This window comes from Elephantulus edwardii, unplaced genomic scaffold (genome assembly GCF_000299155.1).
Source record: "Elephantulus edwardii isolate Elephantulus edwardi_28Jun2011 unplaced genomic scaffold, EleEdw1.0 scaffold00539, whole genome shotgun sequence".
Lineage (NCBI taxonomy): Eukaryota > Metazoa > Chordata > Mammalia > Macroscelidea > Macroscelididae > Elephantulus > Elephantulus edwardii.
Window position 1 is genome coordinate 84,741 of NW_006400289.1, and position 10,733 is coordinate 95,473.

Below are 10,733 nucleotides of genomic sequence, written 5' to 3' on the forward strand. Positions count from 1 at the left end.
GCAAGTTAGAATAACAGTGAATGCTGAAGTGATCAGAATCATCATGGCCCCAATCATCTCAGAACTTCTTTTGGTTTTCTCTTTTGTTATTGTTTTTGTTGTTACGAGTCATTGAGTTGAATATTACTTGTAGCAACTCCATGAATCATAGATATGAACATGTCACTATGAGGAGTCTATGACATCCTTATTATCTCTAATGCATTTGAGTCCATTACTGCAATTCATCTCCTTGAAGACTTTTCTCTTTCACTAACCTTCCACCTTCCCTAGCACAATGTCCTTTTTTGAAGAACTTCCCTGTCTATCAACTGCCTAAAGTATGTAAGAAGAAGCTTCACTGTCCTTGACACCAAGGAACACTCTGGCTGTACCTTTCCCAAGACATAACTGTTTATTCTCTTGGCAGTACACATAATATCCACTACACTTCTCCAACACCAAAATTCAAAGGTAATAATTTTTCTTCTGTTATCCCTATTTATTGTCCAGTTCTCAGGTTCAGTCAGATTCTCAGACTCAGATTCAGATCCAGTTCAGCAAGTGATTGAAAATACGATGGCTTAAATCAGGATTGGCATCATTGCTGACATCATTGTTCCTCAATTGGAGTGGTCCTTGGTAACATATTTTCCCAAGGCAATGTATCTTTTGATTTCTTAATTCCTGGTGTCAAGGGTGTTGATTATGGATCCAAGTAAGATGATGACATTGACAGATTCAATCTTTTCTCCATCTATCATGATGCTGTCATGATTGGCTCAGTAGTGGGAAGTTTGTTCTCTTGCTGTTGAAATGTAATCCATATCGAAGGCTTTAATTTTTTATCTTTTGAAGCAAGTATTGCATTCATATCCTCTTCAGTAAAGTTGTGTCATCTGCATAACACAGCCTTTTTGTTAACCTTCCTCCTATCCTGATGCCCTGTTTTCCTTCATGAAGCCCAGTTTCTTGAAATATTTGTTTAGCATACAGTTTGACTAAGTAAGAAGAAAGGATATAAGCCTGATACACATGTTTCTGAATTTTAAACCATTCATTATTACCTTGTTCTATTTAAATAATAACTTCTTGGTCTAGGCTTAGGTATGAATCTGATTAAATTTTCTGGGATTCCTGTCCTTTTTAATGTTAACTAATGTCTGCTATGATACATGCAGTCAAATGCCATTGCATAATCAATAAAGCACAAACAGACACTCTGATAGTATTCTCTGTTTTCTGCCAATATCCATCTAACATCAGTAATGATATCTTTGTTAACACAAACACTTCTAAATCCAACCTGAACTTCAGTAATTTCCCTGTCAACATACTGTTCTAGCCAATTTGGGATGATTTCACCCATATTTTGCTCACAAGTGACATTAATGACATGGTTTGATAATTTCCACATGATAATAAACATGGATTTCTTCCAGTCAGTAAGCCTGATACCTGCCTACCTTTCTCTCTCTCTCTCTCTCTTTCTCTCTCTTTCTCCCCCCCTCCCCCGGCCCCAGACTGTTAAACATATCTTTTACTATCTGTTAGTTGAAACATGTCATTGAGTAGTCCATCAATTCCTGGGACAAGGACTTTTTGTGAATGCATTCAATACAGTTTGAACTTTTTCTTTTATTACCACTGAATCTTGATCTTGCACTGCTTCCTGAAATATTTTAGTGTTGACATTCTTTCTGACACAGTGATTCTGTGTATCCCTCCAGCTTATTTTGATGCCTTCTGAATCATTTAAGATTTTGCCCATAGCAACACACACACAGTATTAAAACTAATCATTCCAATCCTCGATGAATCAGGCGTTGGGCCTGGTGAACTGGCAAGAGGCATTCTAAACTTTACTACCACCTCTCTGAGGGAACCCTGCTATCAATGTATAGTATCTATATATTTGCTGGTTCTCAGGGTTTGCTTTTAGGGGTATACTTGATTGTCACTTTCTTGTATTGGAGAAGTTATTGTACGTTGCTGATCTTGAGAACGTAAATATGTATATATTTGCTTGTTTATCACCTGCTCTTACAGCTACAGTTCTTATCTGTCAAATTCCATACTAAAGAGGAGCTCCCAGGTTAAGACAGACAAAACAATGATGAGATAGCCACTTCTGAAATAATAGGCCTTAGAAAAATTTTTGAACTATAGAGAACGGTTAAATAGTTAGGTATAGTATTAGAGGTTTTTGCTGTATTTGTTAGGTGACATTTAGTCAAGCACAGCTGATGGGGTCCCTATGAATAACATATCTGAACATTGTTCTAGCCTTCACTATTCTCATCATCTCTGACACACTTGAGCCATTGTTGCAGTCATTTTATCAACCCATCTGGTCCAGGTGTCTTTCTTTGCGTGTTGCTCCTGTATCACATACTTTAAGCATCTCACCAGGAGGGACCGGTTCTTAGAGAGAGACATCATACTTAGAAGAGTAAATGGCTAGAGCAGAATAGGAAAACCCTAGAAGAGATGAATTGACAGAGTGACTGTGGCAATGGGGTCAGACGTGCCTGAGACAGTGAGGTTGGCTCAGGATAGGACAAGATTCAGAGCCAATGTTCACAGGGTCATTTTGAGTGATAGTGTACTTAATGACAAATAGCAATAACAACAACAACAAAACAACAAACCACTTATGTAACAAATAAAGGGAAATGAGTTACATTTAATAGATTTAAATTGACAGGATGGGCAATCTCCTCTCATGAGATTAACTGCCTTTGAAAACCCACCAGAGTCAGCTATGGATCCGTTTCAACTCTGCAGTACACAACAATGACTACATGTCTGCGAACGATTCCACCTTTACATTTGAAATGGCTGCTCAGAGAAAGACAAAAAAGTGAGGGCTTACGTCAGAAAAAAATGAACAAATAGCTGTTTTATAGATAAATAACTTTTTTACCTCCCTTCCTTACCTTATAGTTCATATCTGTCTGCCTACTAATTGATTCATTCCTGTACTACAAGAACATTTTTTAGTATACTATTGGATATTAAACTTTAAGTCATGAATTGTTGAGAATAAGTTGTTTTTGTTTTGTGTACAATCAAGTCAGATCTGAGATACAGCTGACCTCCCAGTAGGTTTTCAGAGGCAATTAATTGCACAAGAGAAGATTGCCCCCCCTCACCCCCACCAAGGCAAATGTGCACAGTTGGAAAACACCACCTGTTCCACAACATATACAAGAACAATGTACTCATTTGAAAGTTCACTGGTGGGTTAGCTATGTGTCAGTTCCTACTCGATGATACACAATAATAACTATAGCTTTTTACAATCTTTTGTTTAAAACTGTAAGATAATTTCAGGTACAAAGAAATAATTACATGCATTTGTATATAACTCAATAAAACCTGTTTTATTTGGTAACAGGTATTCTAGCATTCTTTTCATAATCCTGTTTTATTATTTTATATAATCTATAATTAAATATTATATTTTTTACAAAGTTTGCCGTACTAATATTCCAAGGAAAGGTGAAATGTACTTTTAATTTCCTCCTAATTCTCAGATGGGTTAATATTTATTTCTGATTTATATTAAATTTGCATTTTTGAATTGATCTAGAAGATGAACAGTTACAAATTTTTTAAACCAGATGACCAGATGAACCACTGGAAACATTAATTTAAAAACTCTAGGAAGATACTTCTAGGAAAATACTAGTCTTGGTATGTGCTTTAGAAGTATCCCTTTCCTTTAATTAATAGATAAATCATCCTGCACTTCTACACATACTACACAATTCAGGGAGTTTTCCTGAGCAAGGGAAATAATTTTGCGTCTGCAAGGTTTGTAGGATGCTTTGGGGTTGTCTGTGTTGGGGGAGGAGGAAAGAAAAATATTTTTGATAAGTATTTGTTTTCTCTCCTCTCTCTTAAACACACACACACACACACACACACACACACACACACACACACACCCCACACACACAATCTGTGAATGAGGGGAAAAAAACCCAAGACAACAAAAATTCTCTCTATTGTAAATTTACTATTCACCTAACCTGGTAGGAAAATTGGTGCAACCTTTTTTATAGCTGATGTGACTTTTAGGAAGGGCTTTCTAAGTGGAAGAACTTTTACTTATGTAAATATTTTCCCCCCAGAAAATACCTGTAGCTTCTAACAAAGGTGATTTTTTTGCACATTTTCCAAAGAAAAATTATTATATCTTATTAGTGATAAGCACACTTTCTTTTGGGGCAGCTTAGTGAGGAGCAATTTCAGATAAAATTTTGATATATTTTATTGTGTTTAATGGTCTAGAGTGTGTTTTAAATTTCACATTGCCAATCAAGCGATATTTTCCATTGTCTTCAAAGAGGATCTTCATGATGGCTAGTGTCTCTCTCTCTGAGTCACTATGAATTTATTATCTTAAATGATTTTGTAGTATCCATTACAAAGAGAGAGAGACAAAATAGTTTTACAGTCTCATCTAGAGTTACTGAAATTTTATGCTCTTAAGTATATATTTATATCCATGACACATTTAGAGCCCATTTGGAAATTCCCATTAAGATACCTAAAGCCCACAATATGTCCACAATTTCAGTGACTGGAAATCCCAGATGCAGTTATCACTCAGTTGGCAGTAATGCTTGCAGGCTTATTCCATTTCTTCTGTGAGTGCTCTTTTTTGCCTCTTATGGGATGTGGCTGTTAGAGCATTGGCTTACTTGTGATGGACATTATTAGTAATCAGTATTTAAATGGACATATTATTTTCTCATGTGTAAATGAAAGATTTACTCTTGGGAGCTGCACTAGAGATATTTGATAGATTTAGTATAATGAATAGAAGGTTGCAAGGTTGCCTTATGTTGTATTGCAATAACATAGTCTTATTTTTGTCTCTGTCCCATTGCCATCTTTTTGGAAATGACATGTAGCTGATCTACCATTGGGATTCTGAGGCTTTAAATCACATAGAAAGGAATTTATTATCTTTATTCCTTAGAGTTACTGGTTGATTCAAATCGGCAGAGATACACAAACTTTGGTGAGTGGCACGATACCCTATAGGCCTGATAGCCTTAATCTAATGAGCAGGAGCCTATGTTGTATACTATTGCAGTACTGTTGTCTTCTGTTTTATAATATTACTAACTCCTAGAAAATTATTTTTTAACTTTCTACTAGAAAAGGTGGAAATTTTACATTTTGTCCTATATAATTTCTTTTGAAAAAGATTTACATTCAATGATTTCATTTAACTTGTACCTACTAGAGCTGCCAGGAAATTAGAAGATATATTGCCATGGGAAAGTCTGCTGCTAGGGACCTCTCCAAAGTATTGAAGAGCAATAGTGTCTCTTTGGAGACTAAGCTGTGTCTGATACAGGCCATGGTCTTTGCTATCACTTGTTATGCATCAGAGAGTTGAACAATGACTAAGGAGGATAGAAGGAGAATTGATGCCTTTGAGCTGTGGTGCTGGAGAAGAGTATTGAGGGTACCATGGACTGCTAGGAAAACAAACAGATACATCCTAGAAAGGGTCAAACCAGGCTGCTCCTTGGAGGCAAGGATTCTGAGGCTCCGTCTAACATACTTTGGACATGTTGCAAGGAGGGACAGGTCCTTGTATAGAGATATCATGCTTGGTAGGGTGGAGGGACAGTGCAGAAGGGGAAGGCCCCCTAGGAGGTGGATTGGTTTAGTGACTGGGGTAATTGGGATGGGTGTGTCGGAGACGGTGTGATTGGCACAAGACAGAGCAGAGTTTAGGGATGTTGTACATAGGTTCACTATGAGTCACAAGCGACTCGATGGCACATAACAACAGCAACAACTATAAACATGCGTAGTAATATTTGTCAAGGGAAAAAATCTGCTGTCAAGAACTACTAAATTCTAAAAGAGCAATAATGTTGGTTTAAAAACAGAAGTACACCTTATTAAAGCCATGGTCTTTTCAGTTACTTCTTGTGTGCATCTGAAAGTTGGACAATGAATGAGGATGACAGAAAAAGGATCAATGTCTCTAAATTATGGTGTGTGTTGGAAAATAGTACTGAATATTTCATTGACTAACCAGGGGACCAAATACATCTTGGAAGAAGTTTAACTAGAGTGCTTATCAGAGGCAAGGATGGTAAAATATTATCTATCATGCTCTGGGCATGTTGTCAAATGGAACAGTCCTTGGAAAAAGATCATCCTGGGAAAGGTGGAGGATCAAAGAAAGAGAGAAAGATCTTCAACAAGATGAATAGAGTTTAACAATAGCCTTAGAAGCATATAAAATTTCATGATGATGGTGAAGGATAGGGCATGGCCTGTTATTGATAGAGTTCACTATGTGTTGTAGTCAACTCAATGTCACCAAACAAAAGCTTGTTGCAACTAGGTGCTAGTTGTTGAATTAATAGAATATTTTCCCAAGGAAGTAGAAATAGCTTGTCCTTTTTCAGTCATCTAGTTTCTTATAGCTATCTTTTGTATTCTGGTGATAAGAAGAGTTAAAAGCATTTGCCTGGATAGAATAATTATATATTATGGACTACCTTCACCAGTGCCAGAAATAATGTAAAATTATCAATCTTTGTCAAAAATTACAATTTAAAATGAGGAAATGAAAATATGCCATTATCCTTTCTTTTAATTAAATAGCCCTATGGAAAAAATCATACTCTTCACTGGTTAATGTAATTGAACTGTGATAAAATAGTGACAGGTTATCAACAACTGTCTCCATTTCTTTTCAACTATCAGAACAACCAGCATTATGAAGATGATACAACCCTGCTTGCTAAAACTGAGAAGGGCCTGAAGTACTTGCTGCAGAATATCAAGGAATGCAGACTTAAATATAGATTGAAGCTCAACGTCAAAGAATCTCACCACTGGGCCAATTAGCAGCATCATGATAGATGATGAAGAGATTGAGATTGTTAACAGCTTTCATTTGTTTGGCTCCATAATCAACACTCTTGGTACCAGCAGCCAGGAAATTAAAAGAGAAATTGGACTGGAAAAGTCTGCTGTAAGGTACCTCTCCAGAATACTGAAGAGCAACGATGCCAGTCTAAAGACTAAGGTGTGTCTGGTATAGGCCATAGTCTTTGCAATTACTTGTTATGCATCAGAAAGCTGGACAATGACTAGGGATGAGAATCAATGCCTTTGAGCTATGGTACTGGAGAAAAGTATTGAATATACCATGGACTGCCAGGAGAGCAAACAGGTTAATCCTAGAGAGTATGAAACCAGGATGCTCCTTGGAGGCAAGGATTCTGGGGCTTCATCTGACATACTTTGGGCATGTTACAAGGAGGGACCAGTCCTTGGAGAGGGACATCATTTGTGGAAGGGTGGAAAGACAGCACAAGAGAGGAAGACCCTTGATGAGAAGTATTGATTCACTCACTGGGGAAATGAATGTAGGTGTGTCAAAGACAATAGGTTGACACAGGATAGAGCAGATTTCAGAGCTACAGGACTCATAGAGTTGCTATGAGTCACAAACAACTCAATGGAACATAAAAACAACATAAAACACCCACTGATAATGTGTATAAAAGGTTAGTGGGATAGCAATGGCAGTTTAAGTGTAAAGAGACACATTGGAAGAATTTGAAGGAGAAAGGGGGAGAGAGGGAAGAGTAAAAGATAACTGAAACAGGATTCTGAATCAGTAATAAATTCAGCACACACTGCCCCCACACTTTACCACATATACTCATAGGAGGCAAGGCATAGAGAAATCTGTATGTCATCTTTAGGGTTGGTTTTATTTTTTCCATTACAGGTCTATCAATTTACTGTAATATGCTGACTTGTGTGTACCCATAAAGGTAGAAGCTCTTTTTAAAATATTACATTGAATCAGACTATGCATTCACCAATATTTAAAATACTAACAAGATCACACTTCAAACATTATCCTATCAATTCCTGGACTCTTATCTTTTTTGCCAACATATTCAGTGTGGCTTAAATTTCTTCCTTCAACATTATTGGATCCTGATTATATTCTACTTTTTGAAAGGAGTCTGTGTCGGCCCATTCTTTTGGCACAGTGACTGTATATTCTCTCCATCTTCTTTAGCATTTCCTGGATCATTCACGATTTTTCCCAAAGCATCCTTCAGTATTGCAACTTGATGCTTCATTTTTATTCAGTTCTTTCAGTTTGAGAGATGCTGAGTGAGTTCTTTCATTTTTGTTTTCTAACTCAGGTCTTCCTTTATTTTTTTTTTTAAATAATCCTGATTTTTGGTCTTCTCACACTGTCCTTTGGAATTTTCTGTTCAACAAATTTACTTTGCCATTATTTCTCTATGTTTTACCTTTTAAATGTTCTAGTGCAACTATTACCTTCTGATAACCATTTTGGTCTTTTCCCCCCCACTATTTTTGCAATGACCTTTTGCTTTCTTTCTATATGATATCCATACAAGTAAAATATTGCTGAAGATAATCCAAAAACATCTTGAACAAGAAATAAGTACATGAGTAAGAAAGTGCTAAAAATGTAAAATTAATTTAGAATAGGCTTCAGCACAGGACTATTTTTTGCTAATATCAGATGGATCTTGTTTAAAGGAGAGAATACCAGAAAGTTAATTTGTGTAGTATTGATTATGAAAAGGCATTTAACTGTCTGGATCTTAACAAATTATGTTTAACATTGAGAAAAATGATAACCACAGAACACTTGATTGTCCTCATGTGAAAACTATACTTAGACCAATAAATTGCTGTCTGAATAGAGTAAGGGAATATTTCATGTTTAAAAATAAAGAAAGATGAGTATCTGAATTTTTTTTCCCTTTCTCAATTCCTATTAAATTGTTAGAACAGATGAGGGTAAGGACTTTTTGAAAGAAATACATGATTAGAAATTATGTGTAGGACAAATAGACTGGAACAAGAGGGCTTTGCAAAGTAGACTAGTGGTAGGAAAAAGGAGGGGGGGTGGAGGAAAGTGTACAAAACCCCCAAAATTTCTGTAAACTTTCATCAAAATTGTAATTTAAAGAGAAAAATGATAATACAATTAAAACACATGTTGCACTTGGTAAATCTGCTGTCAAGGATCACGCTAATGTGTTAAGCAGTAATAATGTCAGTGTAAACACTAATGTGAGTCTGATTCAAGTCCTGGTCTTTTCAGTTACTTTCTGTGCATCTGAGAGTTGGAAATGATTATGTATGACAGAAGAAGACTTGAAGCTTTTGGGTTGTGTTGTTTTAAAAGAGTAATGAATATCCCTTAGACTGCCAAAAGAATAAATATATACATCATTGATGGTGTTCATTGGCGGAAAGGATGGTGGAAGTTTCTTCTCAGTTATTTTTAGCGTGTTGTTAGGAGGGACTAGTTCTTGGAAAAGGACAACACACTTAGAAAGGTAGACAGCCATCCGAAGAAAGGATGACCCTCAGAGATTGACAGAGTGACTGTATCAATGGTTTAAGTATATCAGAGATGATGAGGATTGCAGAAATTAGGGCAAGTTTTGATCCATTGTTCAGCTCAGTTTACAGATTCAGACACAGTAGGAAGTAATTACTGTGCTCTATTTCTGAAAGTCAGCCAGGAAAAATTTTATGCATTATGACAGAATAATGTTTGATACTGCATGGGAAGATGAGAACCTAGATTGGAAGGCAATCAAACTGTAAAAATTATGCAAGACCTGTCAACATGGAGTTCAGTTGTAAGTTGCCATGAACTTAAGTCATTTCAATGGTAATTCTAAACAAAAGTTATTACTTCAAGTATATATTGACATAATGACTACAGCAATGGGCTTGAGTGGGTCTGAGATTGTAAGGTTAGCACAAGATTGTAAAGAGTTAAGATCTGTTCTTCATAAGGTCATGATGAGTTATACTAGACTCGACAGAACCTAACAGCAACAACATTTGACTTCCAGAAAGCAAAAGTCCTTAGTGATCACTTGATTATAAATATTCAAATTGATGATGATTTTATTTTTTGAACCGATGGTAACATCTGTCTAGATATTAAAAATGTGTTGCACTGAGAAAATCTATTGTCAAAGACCTCTTTAAAGTACTAAACAGAAGAGATGAAAATTTTAAAACTAAGATTCACCTGATCTAATCCGTGGTATTTTCAGTTGTATTGTGTGAATGTGAATTTGAACACTTGAAGATTGAAAAAGTGTAGGTTCTGATTGTGATACTAAGTAAGGATATTAAATATACCACAGACTGTCAAAAGAACAATAAATCCATGTTGAGGCAAACTAAAAGATAAATACAATAAATCACAAAGAAATCTCATATTTGAACACATTGCCAATAATTCACAATTGATTCATAGCTGACCATCAAGTGGGCTTTCAGAGACTATAAATCATAATAGAAGAGATTGTCCAATCTTGTCTCTTAAAGCAGCTGATGGATCCAGATTGCTTGCCTTTGGCTTAGCAGTGCAACTCATTGCCTACTAGACCATTTGAGTCCCTTAGAATTAAAAGTGCTTTACAATTTTTTTTTACACCATATTATCAGGAGGGGCAAATTATTGCAAAATGATATCATATATGGAAAGGTAGAGTGTCATAAAAAGAGAGGAAGTCCATTAAAGAACTAGACTGATACAATGACAATGGGCTCAGGCATGTCAGATATCATGATCATAGTAAATGATGGGGCAATGTATATGATTTCAAATGCCCATCATATATTCTTTATTCTACTCTATGTTTGTGTGATGTTGATTCAGACCCATGACAACTCAT